At 37.2% G+C, this 20363-nt stretch overlaps 2 protein-coding genes across 7 annotated transcripts in view; one reads left to right on the top strand and one right to left on the bottom strand.

Annotated features, from left to right (window-relative positions):
- Positions 1 to 20363, bottom strand: part of LOC126965103 (uncharacterized) — a 518938-nt gene that overhangs the window by 82315 nt on the left and 416260 nt on the right. The gene's annotated exons all lie outside the window — the stretch shown is intronic.
- The window catches only part of LOC126964952 (sorbin and SH3 domain-containing protein 1), a 284029-nt gene continuing 274840 nt past the window's right edge, over positions 11175 to 20363 (top strand). For 4 of the 6 annotated variants that reach the window (XM_050808300.1, XM_050808298.1, XM_050808299.1 and 1 more), the window contains exon 1: positions 11175 to 11407. The gene's annotated coding sequence lies outside the window, so the exon portion shown is untranslated. The remainder of the gene's footprint in view (positions 11408 to 20363) is intronic. The other 2 variants (XM_050808303.1, XM_050808301.1) reach the window with 1 other exon arrangement.

Here is a 20363-nt window from a genome sequence, read left to right as displayed (position 1 = left end):
AGCACTATTGGGGGAATGCCATCGGGCCCGCTCGATTTGTGAATGTCCAAGGTGAGAAGCGCCTTAAGCACGGCACCATGCCGGATTTTTACCTCCGGCATATATGAATCGCACCGCGGAATATGCGGTGGTGGTGCACCTTGGTCACCCTGAGTCGATTTGGACGCGAAGAGGGAGCCCAGGAGATCAGCTTTCTCTTTCGCGTCATGGGCCAGCGAGTCATCATCCCTGTGCAGTGGCGGAATGGCTGGCCGGCAGAAGTTTCCTTGGACAGCCTTGGCGAGCGACCAGAACGCACGAGTTCCCGAGGGAAGGCGTGCAAGTCTCTCGCCAATTCTGCCAATTTGCTTCGCCTTCGGGTCAGCAATAACTCTTTTGAAGGACCTGGAGGCATGATTGAAGTGTTTTTTAAGTTCGCTGGAATTCACATCCTTAGATACCACCGCATTGACCCAAGCCTGATAGCACTCCTGCTTTCGGCGAGAGGCCATTTTGCAGGAGCGGTCAAACCATGGTTGGGACCTGCCATAGGCACAGAGGAGGATGGAATGAAGAGTTCCATACCTTGAAGTACCACGTCAGCAACAGCGTCAGCAGCATCTGGATCTCCCAGCCAAAAACAGATCTGCCTCCACGGGTAGGCTGCAAAAAAGCACCGCATCTCGTCCCATTCTGCTGACCTATAGGTCACTATAGTGCCACACGCGGCGACAGCCTAAGAAGCGGGGCCGTGTTAGGCGCGTGATCGGCACGGTGCTCCGGATCAGGCAGTGGTCCGACGATCCCAGAGGAGGGTCAACGGAAACTAGGTAGCCGTCCGGATGTGAGGTCAACAGAAGGTCCAACAGTGAAGGTGTATGATCTTGCACATCTGGGATTCGCGATGGTGCAATAACCAGTTGCGTCAGAGCATATGCTAAGGCGAAGTCGTGAACAGATCGCCCTGCATGATCGGTGGTACGTGAGCCTAGCCATTCGGCGTGGTGGGCGTTATCGCCAAGAAACACGATCTCTGCAGTGGGAATCTGCTCCAACACGGAATCTGTAGCCATTTGGATGTGTTCGAGGAGCCGGTCAGTCTCTGCGTTACCGCTATGGGACCTATACAGACATGCGTAGATTCGCGGATGGTCATCGCAGTCTACACGCAGCCAGATGATGGATAGGCCCTGTCCTTCAAGAAAACTCAGGCGTCGAGAACAGACATCCTCCCTAACGTAAACGCACACGCCAGCCCGTGGTATAAAGGAGTGCTCCAAATTATACCCCGGGTAGGAAAGGTAATATGAATCAGCCAGGGAGGATATCTGTGTCTCGGTTAAAAAGAGCAGGGCCGGCTTCGCCATCTCCAGGTGAAAGTGGACGGCGTTTAAATTTGATCGAAGCCCCCTGATGTTGCAAAAGTCCACAGCGAGTGTGGAGGAGGGTGGTTTGAGCCTCCTGCTCTGTTTGCCCCGAGTCATCGCAGATTTGGCCCCTCCAGAATACTAGGGGCAGCCTGGGCAACCACTGTTAAGTACAGGCCCTAATTGTGGACGCCCAGGGACGGATTCTCCAGGGCTGCATAGCCTGGTACCGTCCTGGAGTAGTCTCTTTTTAGTCTGTGCTGCCATTTGTATTTGTTAGGGGGGGGTGTAGGCCTCCGGATACCCCACTCACCGGACGAAACACAGCGGCGTAGCCGCTATTTCACGCCGGTTTCGAGTGGGGGAGTGGTATTTCTCCGGGCGTGCCGGCCCAATTCGGTCGTGAGGACCCAACATGGCACTACCACTCCTATAGAAGTTTGTATTGAAATTGCAATTCACGCGTCCCAATATAAGGCGATAACAATGACTTATCGGGTATATTGGGACAGCTTCAGATTATTGACAGCAATTACTGACACTAGAAGGTAGTCATTTATCTCTATCTGTAGATAGTATATTGAGCACGGCCGTTATACGTCTAGGTAGACGATGACAGCTGCGAAAACGTCGAAAAAAATAGACTTTAGAACTAACCTAACCTCTATTTTAAGCAATTCACGCACAACGCAAACACAAAGTGTCATACAAATCGCGGGTGTAGGACGTAGCTTGTCACTCATACTAAACTAATATTCCGGACCTGTTTTTATCGGTTGTCTAACAGCAAGAGACTCTATCTAGAAGTATAAATTATCCAAGGTTTACCAGTGAGAGGCTCCTTTGCACAGGATGCCGGCTATATCATCGGTACCACAACGGCGCCTATTTCTGGCGTGAAGTAGTAATGTGTAAGGATAACTGTGTTTCGGTCTGAAGGGCGCCGTAGCTAGTGAAATTACTACAAATGAGACTTAACATCTCTCAAGGTGACGAGCATAACTGTAGTGCCGCTCAGAATTAATAGGTTTTTCAATAATCCCGAGTGGCACTGCATTGTAATGGGCAGGGCGTATCAATTACCATCAGCTGAACTTCCTACTTGTCTCTTCCCTTACTGTCATAATTTTTTTTAAGGTATACTATTTTCTATATACCAATCAATGTGTGTACCAAATATCATAATGATCGCTTGAGTATTTAATGCGTGAAAGCGTAACAAATAAACACACCTATATATTATTACAATGAATCATTTATTTTGCACTTTACACGTACAAATTAATATTTTATACTGATCCTCACACAAGGCGTTGCCTGCCTCGTAGGGGAAATAGTAGAATTAACAGAATTGATTAAGGCGCTATAGTCCTAAAAAGTACCTTTTTTGAAAATCTACTTAAAATACTTCTACAAATACTACGGTTCCAATTTTTTGACATGTTTATCTTCATTTCTTTATCTAAATTATCTCAGTTTCGAAAACACGATTACGAAAAAAAATCTCGATAGATTTATTTTTTGAAAAATAGTCTTTTTTATTTGAATTGTTTATATTATCATAAAACTATGATAGCTATAAACACAAAACTTATTTTATTCGATAGTTTATTAGTATTTATCAATACGCTTTGTGAATTATTTTATATTATTTTTTTTTGTAATAAACCAAACGCGACGCCTTGGTTGCATGCACGCTCATACAAGCAGTACGCCCGTGACCACTGTCAAGGAAGGTACTGTGTTCGTGTCTCTCGGGCTCACATTACGTAAGATTTTATGAAATGAAATGAAATGAAATTTATTTGCAGGAAACATTGTACTTAAGGTGTTAACAATATAATGGATAATCCAATATGTTTCGTCAATTGACATGCAAAATATGTTACAAAATTGTCTAAACACTAATCGTACTGTTATATTGAAACATGTCGGATTTCACAATGATATCAATAATATTTATAAAATGAAATTTTAATACTTATATAATATTATAATATGAGACGTAAATAACTTAATAATTCATTTAGTACCTATGTATAATATTAACAAATTCAATGTCATAAAAGTATATTAATTTACATATATTATTATCAAATAGACTAATTCATTTTGTATTGAAAAATTCATTTAAACTATAGAAGCACTTATTTGTTAACCACTGATGCAGTCTTCTTTTAAAAACTTTGAACGGTAAATCTTTCAATTCATTGGGCAATTTATTATATATTTTCACAGACATGCTGAAACAATTTCTACTAAAAGATGCAGTTCTACAGAAGGGCATTATGAGTTTATTTGGATACCTTGTATTTAAAAGCATTTTAGCAAACAAGTACAAAGCGGGAATCATAGTAAAAAAATAATGATCATGCGACAGCGTATTTGTTGAAATATATAGGTAAATGGAAGTCGGAAAGTACTAAAATAAAATTTACAGAATATTATTTTGAATATTATGGCACGCGGGATATTTGTATGTATGTACTTAAGGGAATTTAGAAATCCAAGATGGCGGCCGCGCAAAATTATGATTACAACATTATGGATATCGTATCCGAGGTTCTCGAAGGTGCAGAGAACGATTCTGGGATCATTTTTGAAATCCAAGTTGGCCGCCGCTCATAATTATGATTTGAGCAATATAGATATCGTGTCCGAGGTCCTCGAGGATGCAGAAAACGATTTTAGGATCATTGTTTAAATCCAAGATGGCCGCCGCGAAAAAGTATGATTTCAGCAATATGGATATCGTGTCCGAGGTACTCGAGGGTGCAGAGAACGATTTTGTGATTAGTTTTGAAATCCAAGATGGTCGCCGCTCATAATTATGATTTCAGCAATATGGATATCGTGTCCGAGGTTCTTGAGGGTGCAGAGAACGATTCTGTGATCATTTTTGAAATCCAAGATGGCCGCCGATCATAATTATGATTTCAGCAGTATGGAAATCGTGTCCGAGGTTCTCGAGAGTGCAGAGAACGATTCTGGGATCATTTTTGAAATCCAAGTTGGCCGCCGCTCATAATTATGATTTCAGCAATATAGATATCCTGTCCGAGGTCCTCGAGGATGCAGAAAACGATTTTGGGATCATTGTTTAAATCCAAGATGGCCGCCGCGCAAAATTATGATTACAACATTATGGGTATCGTATCCGAGTTTCTCGAGGGTACAGAGAACGATTCTGTGATCATTTTTGAAATCCAAGATGGCCACCGCAAAAAATTATGATTTCAGCAATATTTTATTCAGGATATCGTGTCCGAGGTTCTCGAGGGTGCAGAGAACGATTCTGGGATCATTTTTGAAATCCAAGATGGCCGCCGCTCATAATTATGATTTCAGCAATATAGATATCGTGTCCGAGGTCCTCGAGGATGCAGAAAACGATTTTGTGATCAGTTTTAAATCCAAGATGGCCGCCTCTCATAATTATGATTTCAGCAATATCGATATCGTGTCACAGGTTCTCGAGGGTGCAGAGAACGATTTTGTGATCAGTTTTGAAATCCAAGATGGTCGCCGCTCATAATTATGATTTCAGCAATATGGATATCGTGTCCGAGGTTCTTGAGGGTGCAGAGAACGATTCTGGGATCATTTTTGAAATCCAAGTTGGCCGCCAGTCATAATCATGATTTCAGCAATATAGATATCGTGTCCGAGGTCCTCGAGGATGCAGATCGGTCCTCGTTGGATTTCAAAATAGATCCCAAAATCGTTATCTGCACCCTAGAACCTCGCACACGATATCCATATTGCTGAAATCATAATTTTGTGCGGCGGCCATCTTGGATTTCAAAAATGATCACAAAATCGTTCTCTGCACTCTCGAGAACCTCGGATTCGATACCCATAATGCTGTAATCATAATTTTGCGCGGCAGCCATCTTGGATTTCAAAAATGATCACAAAATCGTTCTCTGCACCCTCCAGAACCTCGGATACGATACCCATAATGTTGTCATCAAAATTTTGAGCGGCGGTCATCTTGGATTTCAAAAATGATCACAAAATCGTTCTCTGCACCCTCCAGAACCTTGGATACGATACCCATAATGTTGTCATCCTAATTTTGAGCGCCGGCCATCTTTGATTTCAAAAATGATCACAAAATCGTTCTCTGCACCCTCCAGAACCTCGGATACGATCCCCATAATGTCGTAATCGTAATTTTGCGCGGCGGCCATCTTGGATTCCAAAAATTATCCCGAATTCGTTCTCTGCACCCTCGAGAACCTCGGACACGATATCCATATTGCTGAAATCATAATTTTGAGCGTCGGCCATCTTTGATTTCAAAAATGATCACAAAATCGTTCTCTGCACCCTCCAGAACCTCGGATACAATCCCCATAATGTTGTAATCATAATTTTGCGCGGCGGCGATCTTGGATTTCAAAAATGATCCCAAAATCGTTCTCTGCATCCTCGAGAACCTCGGATTCGATACCCATAATGTAGTAATCAAAATTTTGAGCGGCGGCGATCTTGGATTTCAAAAATGATCACAAAATCATTCTCTGCACCCTCGAGAACCTTGGATACGATACCCATAATGTTGTAATCAAAATTTTGAGCGGCGGTCATCTTGGATTTCAAAATAGATCCCAAAATCGTTATCTGCACCCTAGAACCTCGCACACGATATCCATATTGCTGAAATCATAATTTTGCGCGGCAGCAATCTTGGATTTCAAATATGATCACAAAATCGTTCTCTGCACCCTCGAGAACCTCGGATACGATACCCATAATGTTGTAATCAAAATTTTGAGCGGCGGTCATCTTGGATTTCAAAAATGATCACAAAATCGTTCTCTGCACCCTCCAGAACCTCGGATACGATACCCATAATGTTGTCATCATAATTTTGAGCGTCAGCCATCTTTGATTTCAAAAATGATCACAAAATCGTTCTCTGCACCCTCCAGAACCTCGGATACGATCCCCATAATGTTGTAATCATAATTTTGCGCGGCGGCGATTTTGGAATTAAAAACAAAACCTGCACGATTCACGGCTAGTAGGGAAGATGTTCTACTTACTAGCGGCCGCGCGGTAAACCTGCACGATCCAAGGCTAGTAGGGAAGCTCGAGAGTAAGAAATACTCTTCCTCAATCGGTGTCAATCGCTCTCTCCCTTGAACAAAACCGTCTCAAATTTCTGAGACGTTCTTTTCCGTTTCATTTGTAAAAAAAATTACCCACGCATGTGGGTAATTTTTTTCTTCTTTAGGCATGCGCCTAAAGAAGTTTCACTTCAAAATGCATAAAAATATCACAACATATCGTACTCTTGCGCAACCATTTTTATAAAATATTACGCGGTCTTTCCGGGGTGGGGTCGTTGACCCGCTCCGCTCGGCTAGTGTCTCAGCCATGCCCGTGTCGAACGTATATATCTAGAGCTATAGATAAATACGTTCGAGTGTTTTGTGCCTAAAGTGTTGGGAAAACCTCGCCTTAAAACAAAATTATAACTGTCTTACAAATAAACTTGGTATAAAGTTATAACTAAGCATAAATAAAGTTTTTTTTTTATGGAATAGGAGGACAAACGAGCGTACGGGTCACCTGTTGTTAAGTGATCACCGCCGCCCACAATCTCTTGCAACAACAGAGGAATCAAAGGAGGGTTGCCGGCCTTTAAGGAAGGTGTACGCGCTTTTTTAGAAGGTACCCATGTCGTATCGTCCCGGAAACACCGCACAAGGTAGCTCATTCCACAGCTTAGTAGTACGTGGAAGAAAGCACCTTGTAAACCGCACTGTGGAGGACCGCCACACATCCAGATGGTGAGGATGATATCCTAACTTGTGGCGTGTCGTGCGAAGGTGGAATATACAAAATGTTTACAATATCGTTGACAACTCTGTCAATACAATGATAATTCTGAAGGTTTCCGAAATGACAAGCAGCCTTGCAAATAAACGCGGGAAACGTTATACGTCCGAATACACCAATCGTAAGAAAAATGTCTATTTGTAAACATTTTACATTTTCTTGGTTTATGATTAGTTATAACTTTATGCCAATTTTATTTGTAAGGCCGTTAGCCTATTTCGTTATATGTCTATTATTAAGTATTATTATGTCATATTTTCATCTCATAAGTGGTAAGCAATTAGCCTATTTCCAGCTGTTTACCAATAGGTAGCCATTAAATAAGTTATATAACGCTGATAGTTTGTTAAAAAACGCGAATAACCCAAACTGATCATTTTCCACTCAAATTCAACCCAGGAAAAGTAGAGGCTTACTAAATTAAGTAGAGTCTTTAAAAGGCATTTTATTTTCTCAAAATTGATTCCTTTAGAACTATTTTTGATGTAATTTCTAATATACTATTGTTCGTAGTTATATATGTTTTATTCTTTAGTTTTTTCTTGGTTATTAAGTAAGAACATAGTTATTTTATTGTTTTATCAGCCTTTTCCTTGTGGCTTTAATTTGTAAAAATTTAATCAAAAATTGTTTTCAAAAGTTTTAGTTTAACAAAGGATGTATATAATACTATTAAGCATGTCGAGTTAGCCTGTAAGTGGAGTATACAACATTATAAAAGAATTTTTAAATGTATCTGTAGATTAAGGTAGTTGAATGCACGTTGGCTTCCTAATAAATAAATAAAAAAATATACTAGATACTACTACCGCTTCGGAAACAAATGGCGCTCTGAGAGAGAAGAAGCGGCGCAAGAAACTCTCCCAGCATTATTTTTTTTTAGAGGTCAAACATATTTTCAAAGTTTAGAAATACGTTCCAGCAAGATTGCTTTTTATTTCTTATATTAACCTAACAAGATAGTATTTATATTACAAAAATTACACCAAAATAGTGTTTCAAAATAAAAATTATTAGATACACTTAAACTTTTGCACTTTTAGCTAATCGGAACTATTTGAATTTCGAAAGTTATATTTTTTGAAATATTTCAACCTTTTTAGTAATAAAAAAAAACAATTGGCGAGAAATCATTTGTCAATTGTTTTATATCACACAATAAGCGAAACGAAAATGGTATTATGGCGAAATGATTTTAGAGCGATGATTTTTTATGATTTTAAAATTTCTCTCTCTCCGTAAGACTGTGCCGCTCGTCTTCAAAATGCTTTTGGGAGAGAAGCGCCTTGCTTGAGCACCGTGAGGCGATGGTTTGCTGAATTTGAGAGAGGTCCGGTTTCTTTTACGTGACGAATTTCGTGAGGCCGCCCTTCACGAACTTCAACCACAGTAGAAAAAATGTAACAGTACGGAAACAACAAACGTTCGAAATGACACACTCACACAAACATGCGCATCGACGTGACTCCTAAGTGGTTTTCGCGGTCCATACGAGTCGAGTGTCACGTTGTTATTTATTTTCGCGATCTTTTTAAAAATGCCATCATATTGCGTGGTATACACTGAATAGCTATACTACATACACGATACATAAAAATCTTACGCTTTTAACTTTTTTACGCTCCGCAACGCCCCTTAAGGAACTTCGATCCAAAACGCCTTCCTTTTTTAAAGTCAGTTAGAAAAATAACCTGACAACCCTATTGCTTCAAAGGAATGTACGCACATGTAGGTAAGTATTTTATCAACAAGGCTTAGTTTCCATACTGGTGGTGGTCTACATGTCCTTCAACTGCCGTCAACGAACAATAATGTGGCTACTGTTAAGCGGCTAATGGAAGAAAACCCGAGGATTACCTATGAGACAATTCGAGGACTATTGGGGATTGGCATGAGGCAAATTCAGAAAATTTTACACGAAGAATTGAAAGTTCGGAAATTTTCTTGTCGTTGGGATCCAATAAAGTTTTCGAACTTATAAAAATGCATACAAGGCATTTATTTTCTCAAAATTGATTCCTTTAGAATTCTTTTTGATATCATTTCTAATAACTACTAGATACTTCTACCGCTTCGGAAACAAATGGCGATCTGAGAGAGAAGAATCGGCGCAAGAAACTCTCCCAGCATTCTTTTTTTGCGCTCTTTTCTATAAAAATATACAATATTGTACAGTCATTTCTATCGCTATAAAATAATCACAATCTAGTCCCAGGCTGTCCGAATATTTAGATATTCAGCAGTGGATTAATAGGATTTACGACCGAGCCATTTCTTTATAAAACTTTTAAATATATTTATAGATAATGCCGGTACAGTGGCTGGGACTTTATTATTGAAGTGTATACATTTACCCTTAAAGCTATTATGTATCTTATGAAGCCTACTAGAATTAGTTACAAGCAATTCGTTACCGTAAAGCTTCACACATTCTGTTTCAGAATTGGATAACGATGCCACTCTTTGCGTTTATCCCGCACCTACTGAATGATAAAACGTGGTTGGACTAATTAGGACACGATTTAGCTCATATACAATACATGTACTCAATTACTTATTTCATTCCTCAGAAATCCCTTAACTACAACCGAGATGAGGGGTCGTAGGCTTACAGTAATCACATATTTTCTAGCCCCTGCACACGTGACGTGTCAGATTGCATTATTTTTGTAGCTCGTCACAACAAAATGTACTCTACACCTATTGAATTAAAGTATAAATTAAGCAATTAACATCTCGGACAGCTAGTAAGGGAAACAATGCATTTTCAAACAGACTTTGTTGCAAGGGCACAGTGTATAAATTGCTCCAGATATAAAGGACGAACAATCCCCCGACGCGCAGCCGCGTAAGCTTTCCGTACGTCGCGTTAGAGCTGTGTTACTATCCCCTACTCTATGCTCGTGTTATTTATAATATTTGTATTTCCTCGAATTTAATTCACGCTCTACCACTTTCGAGAACACTCTTGATATTCAAATTCAAATATTTTTATTCAAAATAGCATGTAAAATCTCTGTTTTTTATGAAAATAAGGGACGAAACGAGCAGGAGGTTCAGCTGATGGTAATTAATACGCCTTGCCCATTACAATACAGTGCCACTCAGGATTCTTGAAAAACCCACACCACCCAGATCCAGGTCGTCACCTTGAGATAAGTGTATTGGTGATTGGTAACATGTTAAGTCTCATTTGCCCAGTAATATCACTTGATACGGCGCCCTTCAGACCGAAACACTGTTTACTTACTGCTTCACGGCAGATATAGGCGCCATTGTGGTATCCATAATCTAGCCGGCATTCTGTGCAAAGGACCCTTCCACTTGTTCACTCATTTATTGAAAGTCTAAAACCACCCCTAATTCCAAAAGATATGCCACAGACCTGAGAAGAACGGCCACAACAAACTCAGCGGGCTCGTTTTTTATATGAAAATATGGTTACAATGTAAAATCGTACAATAAAATTTATTACTTAATAGCCGCGTGTGGGCGGTCGCTCAACTCCCGACCACAACCTCCAACAATCAGTGGTATCATTAAGAAAGCCAGTAAACTTGACCACACAAACTTTTTTAACAATTATTTTGAAATTCGTAATACATTTGTTTTGAACACTATCTGAGAGCTTGTTGTAAAAGAATATACAACGCCCCACAAAAGACTTACTAACTCGACTTAGCCGAGCAGTATTATAAGTTTATGTCTGATCCTGGTGTTAATATTATGGTTATGATAGTTTCTAGCAAATTCAATTATGTGCCTATATATTTACATTACATAATCAAGAATATATACATAAACATTAAAACTGCAGATCTTAATTTAACAACATTACATTTTAGAGAAGTATTTTCAGGAGTATTTTCTGAAGTTCAAAGCGCTATCAAATTCGAGATCTCAGGGTTGTTCCAGTAGTAACGCGCCCGGCGATACACGGCTAGCTTCACTTCAGTTCGTTTGTTTATGTATTGAGAGGTACAGATAGTGAAGCCGGCGTTTGTAAGGCAAGACTCGTGTCTGAGCCTGTAATATCGAGCATGTTTTTAGCAGTGACGTGCTGTAGTTAGACTGGAGCAACATCTGGGTTACCATCGGTCGAAATATTTGATTTTATTAGCCGTAGTGTAGTAAACTTTAGTGCAGTGTGTAAATTTTGTACCGGAGCGGACTGTGGAACGAAATTTATACTCATCGAAAGTTTGGCAGAGGTACGTCTGTTTTGGTAATATTGAATGCTACCTGGATACTTAACAACGATTTTAATTTATTTAAATGATGTAATAGGCACTTTCAGTCATAATTTTTTTCTTACGTTAATGTTGTATTTTTGTTGCCGTTCCCAGAATCATATGGGTCATTTTTATATAGTCCTACATGACATGTAGGTATTAATTTCCCTTTCGCTGCATTTTATAAGAATTATACTTTACTATCACATTTTTAAAATGCGTTTTTAAAAATCGCGACTATGTTTCCTATATTTTCCTTTATTTTAAATTCATGGTTCCTGTAAAGGTTTAAACCTGTTTTTTTTACAATCTTTGCAGTTTTTGGGTTCACTGAAGTTATCACAACCGGCAATTTTGGAACATCCAAAAATAATTCTAATAAGTATTTATAAATATTAATTATTTTATTTTATTCATAAATACAGCTTGCAACTGTTACAAGTTGCATCTTGTATCTACATAAGGGTGAAACAGCTATTAATAAAAGTAATTGATGTACTACTGTGACCATTTCATTACATTTTCTACACCTCTAAGTGGATTAACACAGTTTACTGTCACTAACATATTTCATTATTAGTAACTCAGTTCTGACTCGACATGCTTCCAATAGGGCTATTTGAAATAGATTAACTGCGGTACCAAAATGCGGTCTTTTAATTATTAATTATTATGTCGCATCAGAGTGATTTTTTCAGAACTTTTACTTAAAATAAAATTAAATATTTCAACATCCTGCTGTGTTAAAAAATATTTTAACTAAAATTTATTTTTAATATTATACACAGAAAAAAAAATCAAAGAGTGATATTAAAAATAAGTTCTGTAAAATATACGGCAATCCAATTGCCATTAATTTGATGATTTTATTTTTTACTTCAATCAAGTGATGAGATAATTTTAATTTTATTGATGTGTTTGCATCATATTTCACTATATTTTGATTTGTAACTATATCGGCTTTCAACTGTTGAGTATAGAAAGGATTACTTAACTAATTTTACTTAAGACAAGTGTAATCTGCACTTATTGGCTCGTGTCCTTTATCTAAAAGGCATAAAAGGCATTTATTTTCTCAAAATTGATTCGTTTAGAATACTTTTTGATGTCATTTCTAAAATACTAGATACTACTACGCTTCGGAAATAAATGGCGCTCTGAGAGAGAAGAAGCGGCGCAAGAAACTCTCCCAGCATTATTTTTTTGCGCTCATTTCAATAAAAATATACAAATATACTCTAGGATCGGTAATTCGAAGTTCATCGAAATTTACTTTTACTCTTTTTTATTCATTTTTGTTCAAAAACTTACTCACCATTCCAATCAAATATATTATACTTAAATTGATATTGAAGAACTTTAAATACCTAGTCTAATTTTCTATTGCAAATAACATTTATTACTTTTACAGTGTGTTAGTTTAATACATAAATATAAAACAATTTAAAATATAAAAAGCATATTCGAAGTGGTCTCCATTGGCTGCAATACAGTCTTTTAAACGTTTAGGCCAGTTATCAATAGATGCACGCTCTCTTTCCGTGGGAAAATTCTTCACTGCCTATCGTACGGATTGTTTTAGGGACTCCAAATTATCATTGCGTTTAGAGCAAGGCGTACTCTTTAAAACTGACCATAAATCATAATCCTTCGAATTAAGATCGGGACTAGACGACGACCAGTCTTCAGATCTGATGAAGTCCGAAACGTTCGTTTCCAACCAAGACTGTGTAGACCGAGCTTACGACCCGGCGCCGAGCCTGACTGGAAGGACCATTCTTGGTTATTGAACATGGTGTTGTTAAGGGGCTTCACTATGTTTTGATACATTTTTCACAAGAGTATGGCTCAGACATTCCTTCATCGCTAAAACCATCACTGAAGTCGGATAGTGCCCACGTTGCACTCTGTCGAGTAATTGCTTCCTTAGAGCTTTGAGCATAAATACGTTCATTTTGTTTGTTAAAATGTTGCTCAATTGTAAAAAAAATCTCATCCGTAGAAGAAATTTTCTGTTATTATCAGTTAAGAAATGACCAGTACGTCTCTTATAGGCTGCAATCTTCATCTTTTGCTTCGGACAGGATTTCTTCGAATTCTTTCCCTTTTTTTACTGCTTTGACCACCTTTTTCGTATGAACACTACTTGGACGACCAGATCTTTTTTGTCACAAACAGAGGAGGTGTCATTGTACCTATTAATAGCCCGGTACACAAACATTTTACTAATACCAAGCGTATGGAGAGTTTTACAAATTGCATTTGGCTCCATACCTATTTCGTGTAATGCAATCACAGCGCTTCGGTTCTCTTTATCATCCCACTCCATTTGAATATTGCAAAATATTTTACAATGTATTGGCGCTAAAATGAGAAAACTTAATGAACAATCATATAAAAATGACAGATTCCAAATTCAAATGTAATATTTTCTTTAAATTGTAACTGTACTTATGGCAAGACTAAGTATTTAAACATTAACTATATTTACAATACTATGATTACATTACATTAAAATTGTGGTTACGGGGAAGTGTACCAAGAATACTGGCAGCATTTCCGCTTTGTATAGCTAGGCTAATCTGTTGACCGAAATAGCTGCCAACGCTTGGGTCACCAGTAGCAATATTGAGGCGACAAGATGGTACTTTGTACATTCTCCGAGCCTCTGGGCCCCACGGGCAAGTATCTCGACACAAAAGGCCAAAAAGATGTAAGACTTACTGCGACGAACATTTTTGCGCCATTTGCTGTCTTCGGCAGTCGAAGCAGCAGACCCAGCACCAATTGACGTACCTTGGACATAAGAAGGAGCCAGCTTGTCGACGCAAGTCACGTCCCACACCAGCGCCCTTCCCCGTACCCAAGCCACCAGGGTCATTTCATCAGAAACCATTTTAAATTATTAACTACTTCTTTTTCTTTATTTCAATTGACACAAGAATGTCAAAACTTTAGAGTAATTTTGGTGCATCATTTACATTGTTCAATTGATTGAAAAGAGTGGCAATGAGTCTCTTGGTAATAATTCTTCTTATTAAACCTCAGCTCAGCGTTTGACAATTATAAATTTTAAATTTGACATAATTCAATAAATGACTTTTCTTTCTTTGAAAATCTAACTTGAGTGTCAATAACAAAACTTGTATGAATACTCGGCGACGGCAGTGTCCGTAGACTTCCTTATCTCTGTTCATTTGAATATCCTAAGCGGCACTGTGTTCTAATGGATAGTGACTTTGTCGCATAAGATCGTGGCAAGCTAGTAAGGTCGGCCTTCTTAATACTTCCATCAACACCAGCTCTATAAACTTGTGCAGTCAATCTACCTTCGCACACCTTCTCTAGATGACAACACCCAATCATTTTTATTTTAAGTACTTTTGGCACAACAGTTCACAAACATACTGTAGATTTACGGCCGTTCCCAATATTCAGACTATCTCTTACTTGAGATATAAATCGTAACTATCGTTGAGTTTTCTGTCCCAATAAACTTATCGACGATAACTCCGTGGCCAAATGGCATTAAATGTAACCCATATGGATTCGTCATGTCCGTCTGTCCGTCCGTATGTCACAGCAAGTTCTTTCCGAAACTATAAGAACTATGCTGTTGTAAACTTGGTATAAGATGTATTCTGTAAACCACATTAAGATTTTTACACAACAATAAATTTTGGGGGTTCCCCATACTTAGAACTGAAACTCTAAAGGATAATGGCTAGGCATTTAATAAAACTACTATAGATGAGCTGTCAACATATAGTTTAAGTCATAACCTCATTTTTATATCTTCGATTACTCAGCTCCTAGATTGCTAAATTTTCAAAAAATGGATTATTTAGATGTTATCTTTTAAATGGTGGTATTTTCATCTTGTTATCACCTGGGCCTCGGGAATGTATGGAAGCGTTTCAATCTCCTTTTCTCTTCTAAGTTCTTTCTTCTTCTTTCATCAAACCCATACGTGTGGTATCTATGGATAGGTCTTCAAAAATGATTGCTATTAGGGTTTCTAATATATATTTTTTTCTAAACTGAATAGTTTGCGCGAGAGACACTTTCAAAATGGTAAAATGTAACGAACACCTGTAACTTCTAAAATAAGAGGATGATAAAACTAAAAAAAATATATTTTGTATATTACCATACAAACTTCCACCGAAAATTGGTTTGAACGAGATCTAGTAAGTAGTTTTTTTTAATACATCATAGATCATATTATTAATAACTTAATTAAAAAAAATAATACACTATTGTGTATTTTTTTTTAACTACATGTCATCGATCAAAGTTACGACGAACTACATGAACTTTTATATTATGTTATTTTTACCACATAGGTACCACAACGGCGCCTATTTCTGCCGTGAAGCAGTAATGTGTAAGCATTACTGTGTTTCCGTCTGAAGGGCGCCGTAGCTAGTGAAATTACTGGGCAAATGAGACTTAACATTTTACCGATCAACATTACAATTATCTCAAGGTGATGAGCGCAGTTGTAGTGGCGCTCAGAATTTTTGGGTTTTTCAAGAATCCTGAGTGGCACCGCACTGTAATAGGCAGGGCGTTTCGATTACCATCAGCTGAACGTTAACTTTCATTAAAAAAAATGTTAAATGCTTTTTTTTATGAAAACACGATTCTGAGCGGCACTACAACTGCGCTCGTCACATTGAGACATAACATGTTAATTCTCATTTGCCCAGTAATTTCACTAGCTACGGCGCCCTTTAAACCGAATCACAGTAAAGTTTACACATTACTGCTTCACGGCAGAAATAGGCGTCGTTGTGGTACCCATAATCTAGCCGTAAACTGCTGCTACTGACCCCTCATGGGCGATTGCAATATCTATTTTTTATTATTTGTTCTTAGATTTGTTCTCACCAATTATAATAAAGACTCTATCAATATCTAAGCTGTCAAGCTGTTGGTGGTGATTGACACACAGCTGACACAGACGGGCGCGTAGCGGGAGTCTTAATAATTGTATTACCTACGGAGTACGGAATCCTTTAAAATAAACAGCGATTCAAATTCAAATATTTCTATTCAAAATAGTATATAAAACCCCTTATTGAAAGTCAAAAACTATCACACATTCCAAAAGGGCCTCAGACTTGAGAAGAACGGGTACAACAAACTCAGCGGGCTTCTTTTTTTTTTATAAAAATATGGTTACAATGTAAAATCGAACAATAAATTTTATTTTTTAATTAATAGCCTGTGGGCGGTCTCTCCATTCCCAATCTGTGGTAACATTAAGAAAGTCATTTATGTTATAGTAACTTTTACCATACAAACGTTTTTTTACAATTCTTTTGAAATTCGTAATACATTTGTTTTGAACATTATTTCTTGTTTTAAAAGCATCTATAACGCCCCACAAAAGACATACTAACTCTACTAGGCCGAGTAGTGGGCATTATAAGTTTATGTCTGTTCGATTATGGTTATGACAGTTTCTAGCAAATTCACTTATGTGTCTATAAGCTGTCCCGGCAAACGTTGTTATGCCATATAAAGTATAATTCATGCGTTAGTTTTATAAATAATAGCCTGTGTTATTCTGGTGTGTAAGCTATATTATTGTTAAGTTTTATCAAAATCCATTCAGTACTTTTTGCGTTAAAGAAGTACAAACATACATCCAGACATACAAACTTTCACATTTATAATATTAATAGGATATTAATAGGATATACATACATTACATTATCAAGAATTCAACAATGAAAGCCTATACGAATAAACATAATTCAAGTCTGTTGATTACGTATGGGAAATTTTTCATCAAGCTCTGTAACACAGTCTTAAGATTTTTTGTGTAATTTTATTAATTTTGCGTGAAATCTAACGAGATTCTCACAGTGCTGAAATACACAGCTGCTACTTAACAGATTGTTAATTATTGTTCTTTTAACAACGAAATGATTCATTCGTTCGTGTTCTGAACAATGTCGGACTCACATCCAATTCACTTTAATTAATCTTAATTAAAGCTTGTCTCGTTATTTTGTAGTTACGTACTAGGAGTCGCTGTTCTAGAGAATTTCCTAGATCTAGGTATACTAAAATCTTCCATGATCTAGTTATAGTAAAATTCTAGCTAAAGCAGGAATAAAAGGCATTTATTTCCTCAAAATTGATTCCTTTAGAATTCTTTTTGTTGTCATTTATAACACTACCATCACTTCGGAAACAAATGGCACTCTGAGAGAGAAGAAGCGGCGCAACAAACTCTCCCAGCATTTTTTTTGCGCTCTTTTTAATAAAATATACTATACGTGTACTGTCATTGTTATTGCTATAAAATAATCATAATCTAGTCCCAGGCTGTTAGATATTCAGCTGTGGAGTAGTAGGATTTACGACAGAGTCATTTTTATCATAAAACATTTAAATTTATTTATAAATAATGCCTTGCTTTGAATTTATTATTAAAGTGTATACATTTACCCTTAAAGCTATTATATATCTTATGAAGCCTACTAAAATTAGTTACAATAATAATAATAATATTACCCCTGACCTAACTACAACAACGTCAGTGACCTAAGAATAACGACGTCTAAAATGGAGTTTATCTTTTTCTAAACAGTGTTGAGTTTGTGTTTAACTAAAACATCGTTAAACACAACATCAACGGAACGGAACACAATTTTTTGACAGCTGTCATCACTATCTGTCATCATATAATCTAAATCTTCTTGAAGATCTTACAGTTACACACACCATAGACAGGCTTCGACTCGTGTTTAAATATAAGCAATGTCTAAAGATTGTTGAACGCGAAACAACAGAAAGACACAGATTGGTAATAGAACTTTTTTAAAACAAGTGTCCAACACGCGTTTTACTTTTTTGGGATAACACAGATTATGTTTCGAACTGCCTAGGGGGACTTGGTTAGTAGATGTATTCTGTGAACCGCATTAAGATTTTCACAAAAATGTAGAAAAAAAACTTTAAATTTTGGGGATTACTTAGATATTTAGAACTCAAAATTTTTTTTTTAATGAAACCCATACGTGTCTATGGATAGGTCTTCAAAAATGATATTAAGGTTTCCGGTATAATTTTTTTCTTAACTGAATAGTTTGCGCGAGAGACACTTTCAAAATGGTAAAATGTAACGAACACCTGTAACTTCTAAAATAAGAGGATGATAAAACTAAAAAAAATATATGTTGTATATTACCATACAAACTTCCACCGAAAATTGGTTTGAACGAGATCTAGTAAGAAGTTTTTTTAATTAAAAGAAGATACACTATAATTAAAATATCGATAAAAGTTACAAAGAACTACAAGTACTTTTATATTATGTTACTTTTTTTTTATGAAAATAAGGGACAGGACGAGCAGGATGTCCAGCTGATGGTAATTGGTACGCCCTGCCCATTACAATGCAGTGCCGCTCAGGATTATTGAAAAACCCCGAAAATTCTGAGCGGCACTACAACTGCGCTCGTCACCTTGAGACAAAAGATGTTAGGTCTCATTTGCCCAGTAATTTCACTTGCTGCTACGGAACCATTCACGGCCGAGTCCGACTCGCACTTGGCTGCTTTTTAATATTTAGTCACTTTTAAAAATACAACGGAACTGAGAAGTTATTGCAGGTGTTTTTTTATAACATAAATTGAGTTAAGATTGTAGCTAAATAGAAACGCGACAGCAGCGCTCCTTGCGACAACACACGGAACTAGCAGCTACAATAAGACAACAATTTGCTGTTACTGCCTTCAATAAGACCCTGCTACGTGAGAGTTGTGTTTGATCAGTAAAGTAAACATCCGGGTGTAATTGAAACTGCAGATATCGCCCTACGCTGAAGATTATGCAAAATACACTAAGAGTATTTTCTAGCTGCAAATTCTACATACACATGCATTCCACTTATTCTTTGCTGAATAATACTTCGAAAGCATTTTTTTTAATAAAATCAAGGTTTCATATACATACCTCTGTCCTTTTTATTCAATAACTTGTTATAATTGGAAACCTACGCCCCATTTCACTGTCACTATTTCGATTTCCAGATAAATTAAAAAAAAAAGGTTATAAAATGATATAATATATATGAAAAGAGAATTACTACTATGTAATACTAATTCTCTAAGATGTCAAAATATTGGAGAAGTGTACCCTAAAAAGAGTGATTAATATTAAATATTAATAGCTTCGAAATTTAGAAAAGATAAAATGATGTGGTGTCGTGGGACACCAGGTAGGAACGAAGTTCCTTCGGCTAATGTAGAATCGACACAAATTGAAAAAAAAATCGTTCTAATATTGCTATAATCGTTATCATATATTAATATAATAATATTGATAATATATACACTACTCGCTTGTGTATGCGACTGTCGCGCCTGCGCACGTCTCATTTAACGGTTTTATTTTACGCACTTTTTTCCACGGATTTTTTCTTACGGTTTTACTATCACATTTTTTTCAGTTCGGTCGCGCAGCAAAATCCCTATCCCCTCCAAGCCTGCCGTAAGGAACTTCGTTCCAATAATATTTAGACTTTAAATGTTGTTTTTTTCATTAAAGAGATTCACAAAATACGCAATGAGTCTTTTCTTTCATCCTCTTACGTATGATGATATTACATATATATATCTACTCTTGCCATAAATACTGAAACAAAGTAAAAAAAAACTATTGCAAATATTATTTATTACTTTTACCGTGTGTTAGCTTAATACATAAATATAAAACAATTTAAAATATAAGAAGCCTATTCGAAGTGGTCTCCATTGCCTGCAATACAGTCCTTTAAATATTGAGGCCAGTTATCAATAGAAGCACGCACTCTTTCCATGGCGAAATTCTTCACTGCCAATCGTACGGATTGTTTTAGGGACTCCAAATTATCATGGCGTTTAGAGCAAGCCGTACTCTCTGTGGAAGAGCGCTC

Source organism: Leptidea sinapis, chromosome 6, assembly GCF_905404315.1.
Source record: "Leptidea sinapis chromosome 6, ilLepSina1.1, whole genome shotgun sequence".
Lineage (NCBI taxonomy): Eukaryota > Metazoa > Arthropoda > Insecta > Lepidoptera > Pieridae > Leptidea > Leptidea sinapis.
This window is presented reverse-complemented; position numbering and strand designations above follow the sequence as displayed.